The sequence below is a fragment of the Mustela erminea genome, chromosome 5, assembly GCF_009829155.1.
Source record: "Mustela erminea isolate mMusErm1 chromosome 5, mMusErm1.Pri, whole genome shotgun sequence".
NCBI lineage: Eukaryota > Metazoa > Chordata > Mammalia > Carnivora > Mustelidae > Mustela > Mustela erminea.
Window position 1 is genome coordinate 100,759,388 of NC_045618.1, and position 25,522 is coordinate 100,784,909.

General features: G+C 41.3%; 1 long non-coding RNA gene across 2 annotated transcripts in view; it reads right to left on the reverse strand.

Moving 5' to 3' along the window:
* Nucleotides 1-347: 347 nt before the first annotated feature.
* The window catches only part of LOC116591385, a 119,523-nt gene continuing 94,348 nt past the window's right edge, over nt 348-25,522 (reverse strand). The window contains exons 3-4 of one of the 2 annotated variants that reach the window (XR_004285988.1): nt 3,822-3,928; nt 348-2,666 (exon numbers count right to left, since the gene is read on the reverse strand). This is a non-coding gene — a long non-coding RNA (uncharacterized LOC116591385). The remainder of the gene's footprint in view (nt 2,667-3,821; nt 3,929-25,522) is intronic. The other variant, XR_004285989.1, reaches the window with a different exon arrangement.

A 25,522-nucleotide genomic window follows, 5' to 3' on the forward strand; every position in this document is an offset into this window, starting at 1 on the left:
ATGAAGCCGGAATGATGGGGGGGTGGGGGGGAGTCTAATTCCTAAGTTCCGACCCCCTTCCTAAGGCTACAGCCTGGAAAGACTGGGCTACCCGCCGAAATGCCCACAGTCTGGGTCAAGAGAGTTCTCTGCTTTGTACCTTTCCCAGGGAAAACGGGACGTGGAAAGACCATGAAACACTCCTGTGTGTGATGGGCTCCGTGTGGAGCAGGGAATGAAGTATCCCATTTGGGCAGCGGAAATGGGTGAGGCGCCAGGGTGGGGGTACCTTGCAGGCAGGGAGCTGCCCTTGCAGTGGGCAAGGGGGTGGTAACTCGAGCCGCTCCCTGGGACTGGAAACCAACTGCTAGATGTGGGGGAACCCCATCCACCACAAACAACCGCTCTGTGAAGCATCAGGAGCCAGACGAGATTTTATTACCACTTTTATTATCAAGAGCTTGAAATTTCCCAGATAGTCTGTTTTCTCTCTCTAGCCCCCATGGGGTCCTTGGAAGCAAAGGTATTTAAAAAGATGGAAAAAAGCAAACTCTTGGAAATGCCTTAAGCGATGTTCAAAAGACAAATTTCTTTTTGTGGGTGTTTATTCCAGTTATACAAATCCTTCTGGGCCCACAGGTCAAGCCCTGAAAACTTTGAAGATATCAAACTGTGAAAGTCCCAGTATCAGTGCAAAGTGGAAAGCTGGCCCAAGGCAGTAAGCTTCCTACCACTGTGAAGAGTTGTATGCTTGTTTTTACTAAAGTGTATTTCTGCTTGCACATATACGTTCTCATTTCTATGGGAGATAGATATTTTCACCATACTTAGGAGGAAAGGAAGGCTCGAAGACATGATGTGAAATGATTTGACCTAGCCAAGGTCACCTAAAGTTACTCTTTGTTATAAAATCCTTCACCAGCTTTCACTAGGTTTTCCAAAACTCTCGAGTTTAATTTTTAAAAGCTGACATTTATTTGGTGGTAATATAAGCTATCAGCTACTAACATAGGCTACCAGCTGTAGGCTACTGGCTTAAAATGCCTCCCAAAGATCCCCATTTTATGGTGTTCATTCCCTTATATAATCCCCTTCCCTGGAGTGTGGGATGGCCCAATGACTTTTACTCTACAGAATGTGGCAATGGTGACAAGAAGTCACTTTGCTGATTAGGCTATATCTGTCTTGGTCACAGGCCCTCTGTCACTGACTGATGATGCAAGCTGATATGCTGGGGAGGCCCACATGTCAAGGAACTGAGGGCAGCCTCTGGCCAATGGCCATCCATTGTTGAATTCCCCCAACAATCATGTAAGTGAGCTTGGAAATGGATCTTTCTCACGTCTTGAGATAATACCTCATCTCTGGCTGATACTTCATTACAGCCTCGTGGGAGACCCTGAACCCGAAGACCAGATTCTAGACCTGTGAGAATTTAATAAATGTGCATTATTTTAAGCGGTTATGGTTTGGGATAATTTCTTATGTAGCAATAGATAAGTGATACAGCTAGACACTGTGCTAAGGAAACCAAGACTTCGAGGAATTAAAAAAAAAAAAAAATCAGTTAGTTACATGGATTGTAAGTACCAGAGCCAGGATTTGAACTCAGTTCTGTCTGATTTCTAAACCTCCACTCTGAAATACTAAATCATATTGCCACAAGGTCCTCTGCAAGGCTGTTCTAGCCTAGCTCTCTGACTTCAACTCTAGGCACAGCTACCATTTCAGCTGAGACTTTAGTTCTCAATGTAACCTTCTATTTTATGGCACAGAACACCTTCCCATGCTAGTTCTTCTCCCTGTAATGCTTTTCCTAATCAGTCTCCTCTAGCCAACACTCATTCATCCTTGAACACATGAATAAAAATGCTTCTCTTTCCAGAAGCTTCTCTGGAAGCCACAATCTGATTTAGAATCTCCATGTGCCATGTGCATGTCATTATCATATTGCCAACCCCATTGTATCTCCCTGAGTCTGTGATGCCGCATGTCTCCCTCACCCCCACAGGGACTTTGTCTTATTGGGGGCCTGCCACCGCAATGCTTAATTGCCTGGCTCTTCTGGAGAAACTTAGAGAAATGTTTGTTGAATGAGTGAAAGCAAGCCCGCAACCCTGGGGCTAAGATCCCTATCTGCGGACACAAATGAAACACCACCTTTCCTGCTAATCTGACCCGAGTTTCATAATCCTCTTTACCAGGTAGCAGAGCAGTTCACCTTCTACTGTTTCCCAGCCGTTGTCATTCTCTCATTCATCCATCCAACAGCTATTTCCTGTGTTTACCAAGACAAACACAACTAGGCAAGACCGAATGGAGTATAAAGTGTGACCTGTGAGCTCAAGAAACTCTTGATCTGGGCGGATGAAGCATGAATATGAAAGAGCAGCAACATCACAAATTTAGCACAGATTTAACAACATAACACGTAAGAAGAGCTGTGCCACTGACAGGATGTCACCAGTTTCGAATCTGATGCTGAGCACAACAAAGTAGATCCAAGAGGGCAGGAGCTGAAGTGAGCAGTGCTGGCTCGCTGCTGCTTCAAGTGGCTGGATTCTTCTTGAATACGAGGCTATAGACACTGGTGCTTGGGCAGACATTCCTTTGAGCTCTTCCTCTAATATTATTTTTAAAAAGACTATGGCATCCAGTGGTTTCTCCTTTAAAATGTCACTCTGTGTCTACAGGAAAAGAAAAAATCTGTCATAGTAATTTCCCTGGTCAAAGTAAATACTGAAGAAATACTTCTCTTGTATCCAGTCCCAGAGTAGAATTTCCATGACTTGCCAGAGTGGCTGAGGAGGCAGAGGCCCCTTTTGGGTTGGCAGTGATGAGAGGACCTCTACAGACATCTGAGTCCTCTTGGATTCATCTGCACGGCGGCTCGGAGCATTATGTGAGAGATAAGATGATTCAGGTGCAGAACTTTTTATCCCAAGCCAGGAATGGTACCAGACCCCTTGCCAACAGACCTCGTCAAGAGTCTCCGCAGTTCTATTTGTGTGCGTGTGTGGTTATGTGTCTGTTAGAAATACTGAGACTTCAAGAATGATGGTACTTCCTGTTATTTTAATCAAGAAAATGAAAACACATTTGCTCCACAGTGTGGCAAATAGATGTGGGGATTCAAGACCAAGGTCTATGTATAGCCCTGACTGGTATGTGTGTATGTTTGTATTGGAGGTGGGCTTGGCAGAAAATGTTCTGGTTCTTGTTGTGCACAGTGATTCTTTGCATAACTTTACTATCCATTAAATTCCAGGGTGGGTATCCTAGCATGTAGGAAAAACAAGGCTGTGCAAATTAGCACATCTCCTCAGACCTGGGCTTAATTGAAATTGTTAGGCCTAAGAAAAACTATGCACTGTTTAGAAGTTCTGAGTAGTTCTTGAGATAGATTTGGTGGGATCCCTACATTCTAATGACCTCCAGATAGACCCCAAAGACCCCTAAGCTTTCACTTGAGTTTTTCATTTATATCCCTCCCCAGGTGGGATGACACATCGAACCCACTTCTAGAATTAGATCCTCTACTCAGAGTTTTCAGTTTTCAGTTTTCAGTTTTCATTAGTGGCAGCATGAGCCGCTCCTTCTTGATTACCATGGCCCTGTCTCCGGTCCCCATCGGCTCTCACCAGCTAGCTTTCATGACAGAAACAATAGGGTAGCTCCCCAACCCGTATTCCCAATCTCCTCCCCTGTGTGAATCCACCACAGATCGAAGGAGAGGAGTGCTCTCTCTGGTTCTCTCACAGCTACAGTCACCATCTGGCTGAGTCCTCGCCAACCCGCTAGCAGTTTGCTGAAAGGCTGGTGACTTCCAGGAGGGCCCTTACTTGGGTGATTCCTGGGGATAGTTGCATCTTTCTCCAGTTTTGCTGCCTTACATGTGGATGTGTTGGTTTGAGCTTGGACAACCGTCTTCTTCAGACTGTAGTGACAACTATGAGGACAAAAGACAGGTAAGAGATGAGTGTCTCAGTCGGTGAGTAACTGCCTACCCCCGGACTGTCTGTTCTGTGAGAAAACCAACCTGCGTTGCTGTAAGCCACTGTCACATGCACTCATACCTAATCCTGATACTTGGCTAACTCCTTTCTCTACATCTGTCTAACACAAAAATATGACCACCACACGCTCCCGTCTAGGCCCCTTGGGTAGATCCTCCCTCATTCTGAGGCTTGGCCTTTGTCTGCTGCCTCCTGCCCTTTCCTACCTAGACTTTTAGCAAAACTGAACTATTAGTAGTCCCCCATCCGCACAGAGAGCTTGACTCCAGTGTGCCCGTTTATGCTGTTCCTTGCCTGGAACCCCCTTCTGATCTCCTTATGATCTCTCACGGCCTCCAGCACTCAGTTCAGACATCACTTCACCTCAGCAGCCTCCCAGAGTTCTGGCAGGCTCTGAGGGATTGGAACACCTGGGCACACTTCCATCTCGGGGCCTCACCATAAATACTGAAGTGGTCTATTTCTATCTGTCCCTTTAACTGGTTAAAAGGGCCTCAGGGCTAGTTTCCATATAATGGCACACTTTAGCCTTCTCTTCTTCTTATGCCCTCTAATGGACTTGGTACATCTATTTCAAGATGTTGGTACATCTTGGTACATCATTTTTACCAGAAGCCTGAGCACAGAGAAAGAGACAGGCCTTGATAGGCCTCTAGAGTGTGAACCAAGCCTGAAGGCAGGACCATATATTCCTTATCCTGAACATCCCAGGCTTAGCAGAGTAGCTGGTACAACCTTCTGGGCTGTTTAGTAAACCATTGTTTTTTGTTTTTTGTTTTTTGTTTTAAGATTTTATTTATTTATTTGACAGAGAAATCACAAGTAGGCAGAGAGGCAGACAGAGAGAGAAGGGGAAGCAGGCTCGCCACTGAGCAAAGAGCCCGAGGTGGGGCTCAATCCCAGGACCCTGGATCATGACCTGAGCCGAAGGCAGAGGCTTTAACCCACTGAGCCACCCAGGCACCCCTTTAGTAAACCATTGTTGATTTGAATTGGGAAAGAGTGTTGTAAAGAGAGCTTCCCCAATAAATAAATAAATAAAAAGAAATTTTCCTTGACTCCCACACTTTTTCCTGAATAATCTACTCCCTGATTCTTCACCTATTAGTTATATTCTGGATTGGTGTGGAATAAAAGGAATTAATGGGTGTGGCTTTTATGATGGTAGCCAGGATACCTTCACTACTAATTATATTTGAAGGTATTATGGCTAACGGCCTTATTTTCCTCTAGAAAGAACGGTGCAGAAAGGCCGAAACTGTTCTCTCTCTCCTTGCAACTCCACTGCAAACATGGCCTGAACCTCACAAATAAGCCCTTAACATCAGCATCCATCTTTTCACAAAGACTTCTATCCCCACCCAGACTGCAAGTTCCTCAAAGGGTCTACTTTTCACTTCCTTTAAATACACCCATTACTATCTGACACAATGTTGAATAAATAGGGCTGGTCAACTTCTAATGAGATGAGTGACTGCCCAAGGGTGAGCTCAGTGTGTGCTGTCTCCATTGGGTAGTGGCTGTGGTTGTGTTTCCAAAGGCTGTTGTCCTTGGCTTCATCTTGTCTTTCCTAGACATCCTGTGCTTCTTACCAAATTGAGTCACCTCATTTCTATTGCATGTGACCTACTGGCCATTGTCCCTTGCTCAACAAGTTAGTGCATGCGTCAGAACAATGCTAATAAAGCCAAAGATAATAATAGCAAGCCTTAACTGAACCTTTACATTGTACTAGGTTCTAATTAAGGACTGCATATATATTATTTCGTTAATCCATTCAACATATCCAGTTTGCAGGTGAAGAAAGGAACAGAGAGGGATTAAGCAACCTGATCAAAAACTCAGCCAGCAAGAACTGAAACCAGAATTCAAACTCAGGTGGTCTGACTCCAGAACTCAAACTTTTAACCCCCGAAGACTGTGGATCTGATTCTCTGGTATACTAGTTACTTTGCTCAGTAATGTATCCACAGAGAGTACCTTTAATTCTGTAGACCTGATAAAGGTAACTAGTTCTAATATTCCCTATAACTTATAAAGTTGGAACTGTATTATCTTTATTAAAAACCATCTTGTGCATGTTTAGGGAATTATAAATATGTAAACTTCATGGAGAAAAAATGGCCCAATACCCTTAAGGAGTTTGCAATCCAGATTTGGAGATAATAATAGCTATAATTTATGGAGCATTTTAAAAAATTTCTCCCGTTTATGGCTTTTTAAAAAGATTATATTTATTTATTAGAGAGAGAGCATGCACACATGAAAGTGAGAGAGGGAGAGAGAGAGTAGGGGAGGAGGGGTAGAAGCAGAATCAGACTCCCTGCTGAGCAGAGAACCTGATATGGGATTCAATACCAGGACCCTGAGATCATGGCCCAAGCAGAAGGTAGATGGTTAACCGATTGAGCCACCCAGGTGCCCCAGTAATTAACTTATGGAGAATTTATTATGCAACAGACACTGTAATATATTATTTGCAATCCTTACAACAACTCTACAGGATAAGGAAAATGAGATTCTGGACTTTAATGGACTTGCTCGGGCCCTAACAACTAGCCGTAGCTGAGCTAGGATCTGATGGCCCCAGTAGTCACTTCAAATGTAAATATGGTTGTGTTTCATTTATTCAGTGACAGGAACCTGGTACATAAGTCATCCAGAATGACTATGAGCATCAAAATGAGCCAGCAATCTTCCAAGCATACAACAGAAATAAATAACAAAAATGACAAATAAATGAAGAAAAGACAAAAATGTGAAAGCTATAGAATCTTCTCAGTGCTTGATTCCATTCATATATTGATAGATTCCCCAAGTAGTAACATGTCCATATCAGACACGGCTCATATTTTTTAATAATGTAATACTACTACCAAGGTTAGCATGCATAAGAACAAACTCTCATGTTCAAAATGGAGTACAGTGGACTATGTCCCATGGCTGCCCTCTTTTTTATTGTTTTGTTTCTACCCGAATATGTAACCTGATAAAGATAGCCCATGAATTGGCTAGGGTGCATTTCTACTGACAAAGTAAGGTACATCAAAGTGAAAAGCAGTATTTTAGCATACAATAATGGTAAATAAGAATCTCTCTTTGCACCTTATTTGTCAGTCAGCTTATGTTGGCAAGGCCCTCTGGTATATGGTCTTATTCCCAAATCCAGTGTTTTACAGCTATAGTTCTCCACAATGGCTGCCCATGAGAATTACCTGGGAAATTTTTTCCCTCTCAGAGACCACTTAAAACAGAACCCGGGGCACCTGGGTGGCTCAGTGGGTTGAAGCCTCTGCCTTTGGCTCAGGTCATGATCCCAGGGTCCTGGGATCAAGCCCCATGTCGGGCTCTCTGCTCCACAGGGAGCCTGCTTCCTCCCTTCTCTCTCTCTGCCTGCCTCTCTGCCTACTTGTGATCTCTCTCTCTCTCTCTCTGTTAAATAAATAAAATCTTTAAAACAAACAAACAAACAAACAAACAAAAAAACAGAACCCCTGGGGTCAGACTCAGGTATCAATATGTTTTAACGTTCTCAAGGTGATTCAAAATATAGCCAAAGTTGAAAACCACTGTTCTATAGACACCTTAGAAATAGCCTGCTGGCCACTTTGACCTAAGGAAAACCTACTCACGGATTATTTGAACCTGCTCTTAATATTTTTTTTCAAGATAAAATGGTCTCTCTTCTATAGCTATGGTACAAATCAGTAAGGTTTAAAAAAATCCTATAGTAATATGAGCGGATTCACTCTACATTTTTTTGGAGGAACCTATGATCTTACCATCTCTGTGGCCCACCTCTGTGAGGAAGTAGAATGATCTCTGGCCTGGGAAAGAATAAAAAAAGTAAGGCTTCTAAATTTTCCCAGCAGCATGTCAACTCTGTTGGTATACATCTGTGGCCTACAGAGTTTTCTTTGATGAGCCATACGGAATATTGCTATGTTAGGTAGAAGGCAGAGAATCTGGCCAGGAATTAACCAAAACCTGGCAACAATTTCTTCAACACATCTGATATTTGAAACACAACCTACAGGACATAGTCTCTATATCACATCCCTGTAATACTTATATCATTAGAAATAAATGTACTTGTCGGAGGCAGGCCCCTGGCCAGGGTGGCCTCTGCCATTAAAAGATGGCGCCTGGCTAGTTGCCAGCTTAGGGTTGCCTCATGAGACTAAGCAGAACGCCCAAAGAGGAGGTAAACAGCATTGGTTGATAGCGAAGTTGTTCGTTTATGTGCACAGTCTGATTCGCTCCCTCCTGTACCCTGCTCGCTGATTGGACATGTAAACGTATATAAGTGTGTAGACTTGCGGAAATAAAGGGAGAGAAGATGCATCCGAACTGGGGCTTCTTGTCATCTTTGCAGGTCGAGGGCGATAGTACTGGGATTATTTTATCTTGCTGCCTCCAGAAAATACCTTGACTTAGTTAAGACTTACTTTTATGCCTTTCAACTTTTATAGAAGGTCTTCATGGGAAAAGTCTACTTGACATATCTTTTAGTATCTTTTCATAAAACTATACTTACAGGTATTGTCTATGTTAATGAATTTTCTCAAACTAGGTTAAAAAAAAAAAAAAAAAAAAAAAGGTCTCCAATAATTTGGGACCAGTAATGAGTGTTTCTAGTCTAATGTCTAATATGGATGTCTCTTTGATTAGACACTGAGAAACTGTACCACTCCACACAGATCATCGGTGCCAGTCACAAAACCCAAGAGTTCATTTCATTCTAGGAAAGCATTTTAATTAGATATTAGATATCAATTCTTCAAGTTCATTGTGCTGAGCACTGAATGGATCACCTTTCACCCTGACCCAGCCCTATTCCTGCCTTCCATTGCTGTCAGTTGCACCAACATTTCCCCACATACACAAGCTGGAAACCTCAGTCCCCTCTGTTGGGTTCCCCACTTTCCCTTCTCACTGACCTCCAGTTACCCGACAAATGGGATGGACCATAATGTCACAGAGATCAGGATTCTGCCTCTGTTACTCACTGATGTATTCCCTGGAGCAATCCCTGACACAGGGTAAAGGTTCAATAAATATTTATTGAATGAATAACGTTCTATAGCCTTGCTGGCTTGCCTCCTACTTTCTTTAGTTTTCCCCTCCTCCTGCTCCCGCCTGCCATCATTCGAGTACAGGCTCTTCCCACCTTTCCTTGTCAGTAAAGAACACACCTCTTCTCTGACCCCTGTCTGTCAAATCAACTGTTACTAGTAAGGTTTCTAAAATGCCTGAATATGCCTCTTCCCTACTCAAAGGCTCCCCTTGACCCAGCGTTCGAGATGAATGTTTGATATGATTCTTACATCTGCTTCCAATAATAACTATGCAGTATGAAAGAAAAGAAGTGGGAGCAGTGGCCAGACCATAGCAGCTGTGAAGGAAGATGCCCATGAGAACGAAGCATGAGGTCAGGATGGGGACAAACAGCTTATGTGCCTTTCTGTGGGAAGAGAAGGAGGTCGCGTACATGAGCGCAGGTTAAAATAGTAAAGTGCCACAGATGGGTATGTTGTGTCAGTCATAGATGTTCCTGAAGAGAACCCTGAGTCATCAAAAAGCACTGCACATTATTTCAATCTGTCTGAGAAAGACTTCTGTCCTAAATTTTCATTCATAATCTTAGTGGCTCCTAACATTCCTTGCATTTGCAGAGGATTTCACATGCGTTGCCTCACCTAGCTCCTTCCAACATCCTTGAGGGATAAGCCTTAGAACACTCATGGGGAGACCGAGTCTCAGAGAGGCTGGGGGATACAACCACAGTTACCCAGCTAGGAAGTGGCAGGACAGGCCTAATGTAATTTATACTGTGGATTTTGTTTGCAGGTCTGAGGTCTGTGTTATCTGTGTATTCTTGAGGTCTGTGTTATCTTGAGCTAAAACCCAACTATGGAGGCCAAGTCTGGTGCCTGAGTCAGTCCACCACAGTCATCCCTTCCTCTCTCCACCCACCATCCGCTGCTCTGTGCAGTCCTGGAGAGAGTCATTCACCAGGAACTGTACACAGCAGCAGAAGTGTTATTGGTAATTGACTTCAAATGTGTCACAACACCAGCCAGCAGGCATTATTTTGTTATCCTCAGAGGAACTCTCTGAGGAGAATAATATTTTTTATTTTTTTTTAAAGATTTTATTTATTTATTTGTCAGAGAGAGGGAGAGCAAGAAAGTGAGCACAGGCAGGCAGAGGGAGAAGCAGGCTCCCTGCAGAGCAAGGAGCCTGATGTGGGACTTGATCCCAGGACGCTGGGATCATGACCTGAGCCGAAGGCAGCTGCCCAACCAACTGAGCCACCCAGGCGTCCCACTGAGGAGAATAATATTGTTATCACTTTTTACGTCTGAGGAACAGAGGCCCAAAGAAAGAAACGTGGCTAAAGACACACAGCTACCGAGTACTGAGACCAGCACTTGAACCTGGGTAGGCTGACTTGAAAACATGAGTATCTCATATCACTCTGCCGTGTGCCTGAGAACTTTAGAAACCCCTCCCATCTTTCCAAATTGTCCTCTGCTCATAGTATCACTTGTCTCCATCTGCCACTGCTTGACTTTGTATTTTATATACTGAATGAGTAGTATGGGAGTTAATGATTCAGGAAGAATCCTAGGCCTTATGTTTCCTTGTGCTCCATTACTAATTTGTCCCTCCCCCCCTTATTTCATAGACTCATGGCCTTTTAGAACTTGGCAGGGACCCAAGAAACCCCGTCATCTAATCTCCTTGTTTTAGTGTGACAAAACCCTGACTCAGAAAGTTACAGTCACTTGTTTACACGTCACTGCACCAGTAGGAACAAACCAAGTCTAGTTCCCAGGCTAGCAATCACTGAGTCGGAGCTCCAGGCCTTGCTTGTCCCAACCCAGACCTGCCAAGGATAGACAGTCAGGATCAGAAGACGCACCCTCTCTCAGATCAGGTACAAGCAGCGGTGAGACTCTCTTTCCTGAGCTGTCTGGCTATTCCGCCATCAAAGACAAAGTGTGTAGGAAGGGTTCAATAGACCCTGTTCATTTGACTGAGATGGGGAAGTGTTAACTTGATGCTCTGGGTTAAAAAGACCCCCTTTGGGCACCTACTTGAAGCAGCTGGGAGCCACGGGAAACACAATACCAGACAGAATCAAACAGGCAGTAAGCTAGTGTCCCACTGTTATTTTCTGAGGAGGCAGGAGGAAACGTTCTATTAGAAGAAGGGAAAGAAAATGATAGACAGGCGTTTAGGGGAGGGCACTTCCTGCAGTGTAGATGCTTGGGCACGCTGTTATGTGAAGTGGTCACTTCATTAAGAACATCTGGTGCCCCATAACCATTACTTAGGGTGCCACTATAAAGACTTATTTATATGGAACAATCTGTTTCAGCCTCTTCTATTAACAAACCCAAATTTGTCGAGCCTGACTCATTAATGAACCATGCGAAAAGGGGAGGCTTCCCTTCTAGGCTGAGCTGGAAAATGGATGTGACCAAGAAAGGCTCAGGCTTCTAGCCTTAGGCCAGCCGATTTTGTTCTTTGGTTTTCTCCTTTTGCTTCTTTTCCCTCTTTTAAAAATGTATTTGTTTATTTTCTTGCCCCTTCACAAGGCACACACATTTAAAGGGAAAATATAATTGGAAGCAGTGCTTTTATTTTGCCAATTGCCATGCTAACTGCTAAAGATTATTCTAATTATTCCAATTTTGGAGTCCAAGCAGTATACTTAGGTAGGGTCCACAAAACTATGAGAGGAGAGAGAACTTTGCTTCCTCTGGCCCTCAAGGGCCTTCTTTACTCATGGTTTGCATAAAAGGAAGAAACAGCATAGGAATTTGGAACAACAATTTTTTGTATCTAATTTATGGGTGGGCAAGGCAACCTTCTGGGGCAAAGGGGGTTAAAACCTTAGTGAACAGCATCCTAGTCTGTACAGTCTACTCCTGAATAACTGAATGTTGACCCACACTTCATACAGTTCGCACTTGGACAGAGAGTTTGCCAGCTATGGCTCTGAACCCCCAATCTCTCCTCAAGTAGCAAGGCTATCACAGTTCATTTATAAGGGGCAAACACCTCCGTCTGTTTAAAAGCAGTTTCTCCTAACTCTACCCAGAAAATGTGTAGTACCAGTCAAGACTTGTGGACTTATAAAAATAAAGCATCAATGAGATCTTTTTAAAATAGCATTTTAAAGTATATTTTTAAATTTACATACAATAAATGTCACTTTTTTGGTGTATAGTTTAGGAGTTTAGAAAATGCTTAGAGTTGGGGCGCCTGGATGGCTCAGTGGGTTAAGCCTCTGCCTTCAGCTCAGGTCAGATCTCAGGGTCCTGGGATTGAGCCCTGCATCGGGCTCTGCTCAGCAGGGAGCCTACTCCCCCGCCACCTGCCTCTCTGCCTACTTGTGATATCTCTCTGTCAAATAAATAAAATCTTTTTAAAAAAATGCTTAGAGTTGTATAATCACCAATGCAATGAAAATGCAGAACAGTTCCATCACTCTAACACCCTTCCCAGTGCTTCCACACCCCTCACCCACCCCTAATCCCTGTATACCAACTCACAGTGGTGCCTTTTCCAGAAGGTCCTATAAATGGAGTCACACAGCAATTTGGGTTGGACTTCTTCCACTGGGCAGAATTCATTTGAGATTCACCTATGTTGTTGCATGTATTAATAGCTTGTTTCTTTTGACTGCTAAAGAGTAGCTCATTTTATTGGCATACCAGTCTACCCATTCACCAGCTGAAAGACACTCAGCCATTTCAGATGTTGATGATTATGAATAAGACAGCTACAAACATTCATGTACCAGTGTTTGCATGAAAGTAAGTTTTTCTTTCTTTTGTCCTCGGGGTGGAACCACTGGGTCATATCCTAAGTGTATGTTTAATTTTGTAAGAAATTGCCAAACTCTCTTCCAGAAGGGTTGTACCATTTTACATTCTTCCCAGCAATTTATCTGCTATCTGTTTTTTGCCACATATTCTCCAGTATTTGATTTACCATGATTTCTCACTTTAGCCATTATGATAGATGTGTAGTGACAGCTCATTGTGATTTTAATTTGTATTTCTTTAACTATGAATGATATTGAGCAGCTTTTCATATGCCTATTTGTCAGCAATATATACAGATTTTAAAAAAACTTTATCTGATTTCAAACACAATACATATAATTGTTATTAAAAAATTGAAATGTTCCAGAAATGTTATATTGAATACCAAAGTTTCTTTTAATTATTTTACTTTCTATTATAGCTACTATTAACAGCTTGGCTGTATATTCCTCCATATAGTTTCCATGTATTTGCTATACTATGTACATAGTATAGTTTCATACAAGTGCAAAACCAGTGGCATTTTATATGTACAGTTTGAAAACTTGCCTTTATCACTTAACAATAATCTTGGCTAGCCTTCCATGTCATGGTAGTCAGTTGTATGCTTTTTCAATCATCTAATGTGTTATATTTTCTAATAAAACAGAAATTTTCTGTGTTTTTAATGTTAAAAAGATCACATTTTCAAATTTCATATGCTTCAATGAATTAGCCATTCTATTTCTAGTCTATTTGAGTAAACTTTAAAGTTCTACAAACTCCTGATGAAATTATACACTGTACACTTCCCAGCTTTGAACTGAGAGTTATGCTGCAGCAATAAGGTCTGTTTTAGAAAGATGTGATCAGTTGAATTGTGTGGAAATATGAAACAAAGTCTAGTCGATTTCATGTTTATGTCTTAAGAAACTTGGCATATGAGTAGCTGCTGTATCATAAGGAATAGCAAGACTACAAAGAAATTTATTACACTGTATTATTGCTCACCAGTGTTTTCCATAATAAACAAACTGGTTCTGGCATGTACTTTTTTTTGCACTTAGTTTTTTTAATTAATTATTTTTATTAACATATAATGTATTATTTGCCCCAGAGGTAAAGGTCTGTGAATCTTCCGGCTTACACATTTCACAGCACTCACCATATCCCGTACCCTCCCCAATGTCCATAACCCAACCACCCTCTCCATACCCGCCTCCCCTCAGCAATCCTGTTTGTTTTGCTTTTAATTATTTCATTTCAAGGCAATTACCTTCTGCATCAATCACTCCCACTAACTCATAATGTTCTCATGGGGGTCAAATTACTATCACTATCCTTTCATTGATGATCTTATGGAGAATAGATATGGTGGCAAGGGAATGTAAATGATTTATTTCTTGTGACTTAACCTTAGACTTCTATGCTTGCTTAAGCTGAGAGAGATAAAGAGAAAATGCTGATAATATGGTCCTTCTTAAATAGAAGATTCTTTTGGTCTTTTTAACCACAGATAGGCATTATTTAAATCTAGAAGACAATACAGAAGTAGGAAAGAAAAAGGAAATATCAGAGACCTTAGTGGGTATTTCTTCTCTCTCTCTCCTAAGAGCATTTAATCTTTTGGTTTTTAAAGCAAATCTCTTGCAGCTGCTTAGTTCTCTGTTCATGCCAAGGACCCTTTGTTTATACTAACTGCACCCAAAGAATTCTTCTTACACAAGTTGTACTACTTAAGCCCTTTTGCAAGGCTCAGACTTTATCACATCTATGAGGGAAAAGAGCTATAATTTTCTTTCTCAACATTCCTTCTGGTCAAAAAAGAATGTAGAGGATTTAATTCCTTAAACATCAAGTCTTGATACTGCCTGCAATTTGCATGTATCAATGTATGAGAAAACTTTCATAGGCCTGTGGCTAGATTTACCTACCATTTCTGTGCAAAGTAAATTTAGAGAGCCCTAAGAAAGGACCTGGAACAACAGTTTAGTCCCTCTAGATTCAGGTGGTTTTCTATCCTAAAAATCAACGAGAACCAAAAGTTCTAAGAAACAGAATAAACCAACTGACCAAGTTCTCCTGGAGAAGACTGATTCCAGATATTTATCCAAAAATTCACAACTTTTTAGTTCCATGAAAAATACTCTTTTTGGACATATACTTTAAAGCTCTTGAAGATTAAGAAATAATGTCATTTTTTTTTGCTATCATCAAAGCCGAAATTACACAATAATTGATCTAATTCCCAATTTGTTTTTTAAGTAGGCTCCATGGCACACAGGGCTCAAGCTCATGACCCTGAGATCAAGTTGCTTACTCTACCAACTGAGCAAGACAGGTGCCCTTAATTCTTGATTTTTAACATTTCCCCTGAAAGTTCAAAAGCTGTGAATGAACAGCCATGTCTGTTCAACACCAAAACTTAGTATTATATTGTTAGATCCGTTATTAAACGAAATGAGACTAAGTGAAAGTTATTTAAAGCTTTATTTTATGATAAGTATTAGAAATCAGACTGATTGGCCAGGGAAATGAGACTGAAACAAAGTTAAAGTCATGCAAAGCTCTATTCTATGCCAAGCATTAGAAGTCAGACTAACCAGCCAGGGCTGTCTCGGAAGACAGCAACCCCTCCCCAGCGTACAGGCTACCTTTTATTGGATAAAACTGCAACCCATATCTTGGTATCTCAACCCACTGGGTTTGTGTGTCTCTTGCTGATTGGCTAGTTCCATCTGGTCTGGTGACTTGTTATCTAAGATTACCCCATACCAGGAACAGTTATAAACAGTACTTTTTGGGAAGACTTAGTTAACATATTCAGTGTGAATAATAAGATTGTCGTCCTTCCCAAGATGGAGTCATTTAGGTTTGGGCAAGACCTTCTCACTGTTACAAACAGTACTTTGTACTGATTAGATGTCTCTATCTGGACTGACTCATCCTTGTATTCTGGGCTCTGTTATCAGGAACTAGTCGACTACATTTTACTGGTTTCCCAGACTTGTTTCTAAGTAAGTTTCTTGGGGGGTAGGGGAGGGAGAGTCAATTTAAGTTTACTGCACAAACAACAAAATGGCTATTTACCCAAGATGGAGTCGCTCTGGCTAAATAGGTCCTTACAATATAAACATTTGAATGATTAACGCCATTCATTTAAATTGTAGCAGTTGATGCCTATTCAACCATTTTAGAGATAAGATCATCAAAGCTAGGAAGGGTCAAGGGCCACATCCGAGATCATGTATCTATCTATTGACTGAATTGAACTCAATTCAAACCCTTCGATTTCTTCACTTTCTTTTCATTGTACCACAAACTCCTTCCCCAAATTATCCAGATTTTTTAAATTAAAAAACACGGCTAATCATTTTGATATTTACTATCATCCAGATACAAGCAACCTGAAACTTTTTTTTTTTTTTAAGATTTTTTATTTATTCATTTGACTCAGAGAGAGAGATCACAAGTAGGCAGAGAGGCAGGCAGAGAGAGAGGAGGAAGCAGGCTTGCCGCTGTGCAGAGAGCCCGATGTGGGGCTCAATCCCAGGACCCTGAGATCTTGACCTGAGCCAAAGGCAGAGGCTGAACCTACTGAACCACCCAGGCGCCCCAACTCAGAACTTTTTTTTTTTTTTTTTTTTTTTTGCATTATATAAACTTCATCTATGTAAAATCATACTTGGCCAACATGACCCTTCTCTCACCTTTATTTTCCAGTACTTCTAAAAAGTTCATCATCTACGGGATCGACAGACTCAAGTCTAGCCTTAGTCTAGCTATGCTTCACTCTCCTGGGAGCTGTGTGAGTTTCACCAAAGTACTTAAACTCTTGCCTGTTTCCTCATTTTGTGAAAGAAGGAAAGCAACAGCAGTCTCCTGCTACAGAGGAAATCAGATGAGAAAATTGTGTGGGAAGCCTTTGTGGCAGGGCTTGGCCAAGTGAAGGGCCCAGGGGCAGTGCTCCAAGAAGGCGTGCTACAAGAGTAAGTGTGTGGGAATATGAGGAGTAGGAAGACTGCGGACCTTACCACTCAATGGTGAGTGACGTGAGTTTGCTCCAGGCTCCAAAATGTATTTGATGACAACAAAATCTACAAGGTAAGCTGTGGTGCGCTGAAGGCCGCTGATAGAGCTGAGAGCAGGGAGAGCTGGTTTTGTGTATTTCTTCCCCACTCTGTGTTCACTGAGTTCACGCTGGTGGCTTGAATGTTTGGTGGTTGAATGTTTGGTAGTTGAATATTTACACTACTGGAAACTGGCAAGCGCTGTAAAGCAGACCTCCCCTCCCTTACCAGAGAGCTGGATGTTGAACATTCCTCAGCACACTGCTGGTAGAAACCAGGCTTGGAGGTCAAATCAATCTAGGTTGGCACCCAAACCTGAATTTGGATGCTCACTAATGTACCTTAGGCAAGTTCTTAGAGCCATGGGTCTCTGATTTCTGACCCTTAAAGTGAAGCTAATACTACTACTGAGTTTAAAGACTATTGAGAAAATTAAGTGAAATAAGGTAATGTGAAACACTTCAAACAGGACCTAGGACCTAACATCAAATAGTAGATGGTGATTGTTATTATTATTGTGGAGAGTCTGGAGTAGTTTAAAACTTAACCAAATCCTATATATATTTTACTTCTTTTGCATGATACTTAATAAAGACATGAATGTGATTTTAGAGTGAACTTGCCAGTCTAAGTTAGGAAAGAATTTGCTTCGTGAAAAAAAATTCTATTCAAGTTCTTATATTGTTTCTGTTTTAGAAAATATTTAAACAAATTTGAACATCTAAACAAAGAAAGTTTTAAAGCCAAACATCTAAGTGCTCTCAGTCTCCTCTGAGCATTTTTCAACAATGTTGGGCCCAAAGCCAGAATATGTTACAACCCTTTTGAACCCACCCCACCCTGCCCCAACAGCAGGCCTCCCCCAGAGAAAGAATTTGATATAATGCCAGTAAGAGAATCTTCCTCCTTAGAATATCTTAAAGCTTTCATCCTTTTGTTATTCTTTAAAAAAAAAAAAAAAGGCAAGCTAAAAATTTGGGTGTAACAAGCTTCAAAATATCCAAATGCACAGAGCCCAGAAAAATAAATATTCAATATATAAAAACTTTGGTTCAGAGGCAAGGGGGCCTGAGGTTCCCCTTGCCATACTGCAGAATAAGCCAGACAACCACAGGGCTAGATTCCTGTCTATACCCAAGCCTTTCTCTAAGTTCCCACATCATTAAAGGAGTAGCTTGTCACCCTCCTGTTGCTGTCCTTTGGGGGAGGCACAATAGCTCAAGGCAGTCCTGTTGGGCAGTTGGGTGAAGGGCCATCCGTTCATTTTTCAGTCTGTTGCCAGGGCATGCCGGGGTGGGGCAGGAAAAGGAGAGAGCAGACATGACTTAAGAGCACTGGTGGAGTTCCGGAAGCTACACCCTATAAGCTGGTGAAGGAAGGATGTGGAAAAGATGGTCCCCTGCAGGTCCTCCAGCGTTCTGGGGAAGTTCTACAACTTCCTCTTTATCCCCACTATCCACCTCCTCCTTTTGCTGGAGAGACTGCTGGGGACATGTAATATATTTGATATACTCTATAGCGGGGTAAAATCAAGATTTTCTATGGACAGTTGCTTCTTTATTCTGACCATGAGCTATACCACCATTGCCCCATTACTATGGAAGCCAGAAAGACAAACAGGACTTTAGAATTACACGCTGTTCTACTGACAGGACTCTAAGAGGTGAAATCCTTTTTCGGAGGTTCACAGCTTATTAATTGTGTCCCTAGAGCACAGAATTTTTTTTTTTTTTAACTTTCCTCCAAGTGCAATTTCCCCAGGCTATAGGTGACAGCAGCTTTTCACTGCCAAGACCTAAACGTCAACTCTTTCTCTGAATTGACTTTCAGAATTCTGCTCCTTTAGGTTAACCTTGAAGCAAAGTCCTACAGAGCAATATCCCCTCTGGTTCATTTGCTTTGAACACCAAATTCCTTCTGGATTCACTTCTCCCCAAGCAGAGGCTAGACCCCAGTGTCTGGCTCATAGTTTCCCCTCTGTAACTGGCTTTGTCTAGGTTTCTTCAGCCCTAGGTTTTCCGACTATGATCTCAGGTTGCTGGGCCAGGCTGGGTTCATACAACCATAGCTAGGTCCTAAGTGCTGCTCAGAAGCCTCTTGCTCATCATTCTGTATACTTAGTTCAGCACTGAGACTGGGCTTCCTGCCTGGTCCTCTTCACAGTCCCCCTGCCTGCCCCCATTTCTCAAAAAGCCTAGAGAACTGGGAGCACCTGGATGGGTCAGTTAACTGTCTGGCTCAGATCATGATCTAGGGGCACGGGGCTCCCTGCTCAGCGGGGAGTCTGCTTCTCTCTCTCCTCTGCCCTTCCCCCTGCTTGTGTGCACTTTCTCTCTCTGTCTCTCTGCAATGAGTAAATTTTTAAAAAATTAAAAAAAAAACCCTAGAGAATGATTTACAGCATATTAAGAACAAGCAGATCCATTAACAATTATGTCATTCAATACTCTCATTCTACAGAGAAGGAATCAAGATCACTGATGCTCAGAAATTAATGAATGCTTCAGTGCACCTGGCCTATGCCTTGCCTTCGGGTAGGTAAAATATTATGTCCATGTTAGACACAAGGTACTAGAGATCCAAAGACATGTCATTTGTTCAAGGTCACAGAGCCAGACAAGCAGATTATAAATCAATACCCTCTTCCTGACTCCCTGCCTTCACGACACTCTCTAACCAGACATCCTCTTCACTTTCGAGTATCTTTTGCGCAACTTACAATTAATTTATACTGGTGAGCACACCAAAAAGGTACACTGCTTAAAATAAGAATTTCTGGGGCGCCTGGGTGGCTCATGGGTTAAAGCCTCTGCCTTCAGCTCAGGTCATGATCTCAAGGTCCTGGGATCGACCCCCACATCGGGCTCTCTGCTCAGCAGAGAACCTGCTTCCCCCTCTACCTTTCTGCCTACTTGTAATTTCTATCTATCAAATAAATAAATAAAACCTAAAAAAAAAATAAGAATTTCTATGGGAATTTAATTTAAAATTTTCTGTGATTTTTGTGGGAAATTAACAGTAGATTCTTTAAAATTTTTCCAATCTAAAAATGATCTTTTCCATGCCACAGACCTTCAGAATTCTGGAGTCTTGGCTGCTTATCTATAAGTTAGAGTGGACCCAAAATTGTTTCCTCAGGATGATTTCCATTCTACCATGACTTTGTCCAAAGAACTATCCTGGTCAGCCTCCTTAATTTCAGTAAGAGGATCATAATTTACCCTTGAGTCTAGTGATTGTCAAAGCATTTGGATCTGATTTTAATTAGCAATCCAGAATATCTCCACTCCAAGTTTTGCCACATATTAGAACTTTAAACTCTCTGTGGTCCAAGATGACTCCAAAGTTCAACTACAATCATGGAGACTGGCAAAAAGCACATAATCCATCATTCTGTCGGAGATTAAAAATTTTGCCCTCAGCTCAAGCTGACTGTCCAGGAAACATGGCTGTACTTTTAGGCCTCCTCTCCTTCCTTAAAGTCACATTTTGAAATTATATTTTCAATTGAATAATCTTAAAGACACAGTCATCTAAATTCTGTCAAAGAGACATAGTCCAGTAACCAAAAAGCAATCTAAAAATAATGCAGACTGTTAATTTGTGTTTCTTAAACACAGCAAAGTTAATACACAGTTCAGAGCAATATTTTCTAACATGTCATCTATAAGTTGGTTGACCTTAAAAAAAAAAAAAAGCCAGCTCTTTTAGCTGCAAAATGAGTTTACGTGGGAATACCAGAGAATTGCAATTTTGGTTTGTAAGCAAACTGCAGAAATCCATAGCAAGACTGGAAAACAGGGGAGACCAACTTGCTTTTATAGAGCAAAGGAGGAAGTTAGGAGGGACTGCTTCCAGGAGTTCAGGTAATGGTTCTTCAGTGGCTGAGTGTAGCAGTCTCTCATTGGTTGGTCTGTTTTTGGACAAGGAGAAATTCTTCCCCTCTTCCTGTTGGAGTATGAATGGTAGTGTGTGAGAGTTCCTCCGTGAGTGCTTCCTGATTTAATTTTTAATCATTATGGTTTTCTTTATTTTCACAAGTTCATGACCTTGATTGTAATGATAATTTCATGACTCTCTACACATAGCAAAACTCATCAAATGGTACATTTTAGATACATGCAGTTTACTGGATGTCAATTATAACACAAAGAAGTTGTAGAAACTAATAAAGCTATGGGGAAAAAAAGCCATCTGTGATCAACCATCTTACCCTATAGTTCCTATTCAGTCTTTTACTCCTAAATCTCTAGGAAAATTCCGGACTTGTCTTATCCTGCCTACCCTATGTGCTTTAGCATCCTACCCCCCATATCCTATTGGTTTTTCATCATGAAGCATCAGAAGCACTGGTCTACTAAAGGCAGGACACTGCTTAGACAACAGGGCAGGAGGAAGGAAGCTCGCTAACTAAAGCCAGAATCTTCTTTTGGGAGCAATAGAAGCATGAAGGAGAGATTAAGACACTCATATTTTTTGCAGCCCTCACTAAAAAATGCCCTGTAATTAAATGTGCTACTGGAACAATCACAATCATGCAGAATGTCAATCTGGCCTATATATCTTCTTGGAGCTCTTTTTAAAAGAAGGCATTACTATATATTGACATAGAAAACAATTTCAAATTGGTCATTTCTTGATACTTCCTGTTTTGTTCTTATTTTATTTCTTTTTTTTTTTTATTTGAGAGAGAGAGCATGTGTGTGTGTGAGTGGAGAGACAGGCAGAGGGAGAGACTCTCAAGTAGACTCCCCGCTGAGCAGGGATCCTAATCCGGGGCTCCATCTCACAACCCATGAGATCAGGACATGAACCAGAATCACAAGTTGGACACTTATCTGACTGAGCCACCCAGCAGCCCTCATTTTCTTTCTAATGAAACAAAACTGGTTAAGTGAACGCACACCAGTGCAACTCAAAATGGATCAAGTCTTGTCTGGCTCCTGTTCCAATGTTTAAGACCACCTGTGCTCTTGGTCTAACCACCAGAGTGAAACTGTTTCTCGGCTCTTATCTGCATTGGTGATTTCAGTCCCGCACCTGGGTCCACACTCCCACCGGAAGCCTCTCGTAGATTCACAATGACACCATGACCCACCTCCATCAGTCTCAGAGTGGTACCAACATCTACAGAAAAAGTTGTAGCAACCCACTGAGATTTCTAAATGAAGCAATCCCCAACTAATATTTCTCAAACATTATGAAGGAGATACATAATCAACAGCAATGTTTTTAAAAGCATTTTGCTCTTTGGGGCCCCTGAGTGGCTCAGTTGGTTAAGCATCCAGCTCTTGATTTCCGCTCAGCTCATGATCTCAGGTCATGAAATCAAGCTCCTTGTCAGGTTCCATGCTCAGCGGGGAGTATGCTTCAGATTCCCTCTCTTCCTCTCCTCCTGCTCCACTCTCTTACTCTCTCAGTCTCTAAAATAAATAAGTAAATCTTTAAAAAAAAAAAAAAGAAAGAAAGAAAAAGCATTTTGTTCTTCTGTGTTTCTTTCATACCTCATGGCTTCTTCAAGCCAAAACTCCTCCAAAACTCTTTAGAGGGTTTTATTTCCCAATCTTAGTTCTACGTATATCTTGGCTCCCATCCTCCTCCCTTTCCTCCCAATTAGTCATCAACAAATCTGGGTGGAAAAGATCTGTGAAGGAAGAATTGTCTTCAAATGGTGGAGGGGGAGAAGAAGCTTAGTGAGCAAAACCATGATACTCTTTAAGGAATAGGAAAAGCGAAAGCCAGCAGCATTCATATATTATTAAATTTGTACCATCATCAGTCCCTGTAGGGATTAAACTGGAGAGTACATTATCTACTAAATCACTATGCTTCTTTCTGTGAACACAGGAAAACATTTGTCAGTACCATAAAAAGCTGTGCTCCCACCAAACAATAGATTTGTCTTCACAGATACTGGAAATCCTCCACTGGTGGAGCCTCTGTACCTGCATGGGTCCTTGAGAAGTCTACAGCCACATTTACATTTACCTAGTAACATACAGTGTAGTGCTTTAGCATGCAAATCTATGTGCTGATGTCACATCTGATTGATATTTCCTGTGCCTATTTCTCTCACCCACTAATTCTCTTGTCTGTTTATGCTCTATGTAATTTTATAAGTGGTTTCAGATCTATTGTGGAATGAGGTGATGTGTTGAATGAATGAATGAATGAATGAAAACACACATTAACTCTCTTTCTATCTCCTCCTTTACAAGGTTACACATGCCTTTGCCCTTGCCTTTTAAATTTTAGCTCCACTGTACTCTAAACCCATTTCTCTCCTGGGTTCACTGCTGTCTCCCAGTGACTGAGGATCAAAGTTAGACGTCATCTTCAGCTTCTCTAGTGCCTTCTCTCTCAGGCAGTCACTAAGATCTACCAGTTCCCACTTCATTCCCTGCTGCACATCTTTCCTTTCCGTTCCAAACGCAAGGACAGATTCTTGGTCAGGTCCTCCTTACCTCATACCTAGACTGCTTTCCTAAATAATCTCTTGGCTTCAGACCTTCTCCACTCCAAATCATCCTATAGATGCTGCATCATTATTCCTAAATGCATAGAGACTTTTTAAATTTAAATTCAATTAGCCAAAACACAGTACACCATTAGTTTTTCATATAATTGAGACTCATTTGTTTTTCCCAAATTTAAACCCCTAATTCAAATTTTATTTAATTTTTTATTTATTTATTTATTTATTTATTTGACAGAGAGAAATTGCAAGTAGATGGAGAGGCAGGCAGAGAGAGACAGAGGGAAGCAGGCTCCCCACTGAGCAGAGAGCCCGATGCAGGACTCGATCCCAGCACCCTGAGATCATGACCTGAGCCGAAGGCAGAGGCTTAACCCACTGAGCCACCCAGGCGCCCCTCAAATTTTATTTTAAAAAAATCTGTGAAGATTCTTTTACATCTAAACTACCTGCGGGGTTTTCTAGATAGTCCCTAGGTAACTAAAAGGATTTATCCCCTCCCCTTATAAAAGGAGCAATGCTAAAATAATAAGGTATGTTTCATACTCTATATTTTAATTAGCTCTATCACCTATACAAGTAACTGAAATAATTGTGTCAATGCTCACTTTCTGGTTCCAGATACCAAATGGGCCTTTCCTTTCTTAAGCAAAAACTAGACTAACTCCCTACTTTGGACATTTTGACTTATACTAACCTCTTCTAATAATTTGTGCATAAAGGACAAGGTTATATTTTAAGGGTACTTGAAAGCCAGGAGCTTATCATAAGCCCATTGCTTATGTTTCTTTTGACCCCTCACCTAAGGCTTATACACCTTGTTTATCTGCTAACAGGCAATCCAACTTTAGGCCATTTGATTATCTATCACCTATTAAATTCTTGTGTTGTCTATTTCCAACACACTAGTTAAATGCTGCTTTGATCTCAACCCAGTAACCCTAACTTCTCTTCCTTTTTTTAAAAGCTTTTTAAAATTTTTAAGTAAACTCTATACCCAACGTGGGGCTCAAACAACCCCAAGATCAAGAGTTGAATGCTCTACCAACTGAGTCAGCCAGAGGCCCCATGCTCTTCCTAATACAAGAGAATTTCATGACATCAAAGAGCTGCTCTAAGCATGTTCTGTTTTGATTTGACTGATGTTCAACCATCATGACAATTATGTATTTGGTGATCACTCCCATTTTACGAATAATCAGTGTAGACTTTGTGCTGAATGGGTAGTAGATTCTAGATATTGTTATCAACAGCTTATTCTCTTCAGATAGTTCAGACATGAGTATGCCACAATTAAGACAGGCCTAAGCTAATGTTTTGCATGATTTTGATATGTTATTCTAGAAAAAGGGGTTTTCTAAGCTCTTTGAGAACTCCAATTAGAAACGTAAAAAGTAAATGAATGTCTACTTATTGGAACAATCTAATATCTAAAGGAAGTCTCAGTAATTCAGACTGGTGCCCATTCTAAAAGAAAATAGACCAGCCTGCAATTATGCAAAACAAACATCCCTTTCTGGTGTTACTATCATTAAAATATAGTGGTTCAATCTGATTTCTGAATAAAACAGACTTTCTCAAATAAGGAGGGCATGTGTTGTGATGAGCACTGGGTGTTATACATAACTAATGAACTGTTGAACACTACATCAAAAACTAATGATGTACTACAGGCTGGCTAACCAAACATTAAAAAAAAAAGAAGAAGAACAAAAAAGAACAATTTTCTCCACAGAAAAGACACTATTTCAGAAATTTTTTATATCCCTGGATGTGTTTCCAAACCATATCTCTAAGTTTTTATACTTACACATTAAAAAAAAAAAAAAACCCACACACAAGCGACAGTGGCAGAGCCAAATTGAATCAGATTTTACAAAACTGATTGGGAAAAAGTTTACCTGACAGATTCAACAGATGATCAAATCTTGCCATATGTAGTTATCATAATCCAGGAAAATTGAAGATTTTTATTTATTTGTCAGAGAGAGAGCAGAAGCAGGGAGAGCTGCAGGCAGAGGCAGAGGGAGAAGCGGGCTCCCTGCTGAGCAAGAAGCCCGATGTGGGACTCCATCCCAGCACCCTGGGATCATGACCTGATCTGAAGGCAGATGCCTAAATGACTGAACCACCCAGGCATCCCTGGATGATTTTTTTTTT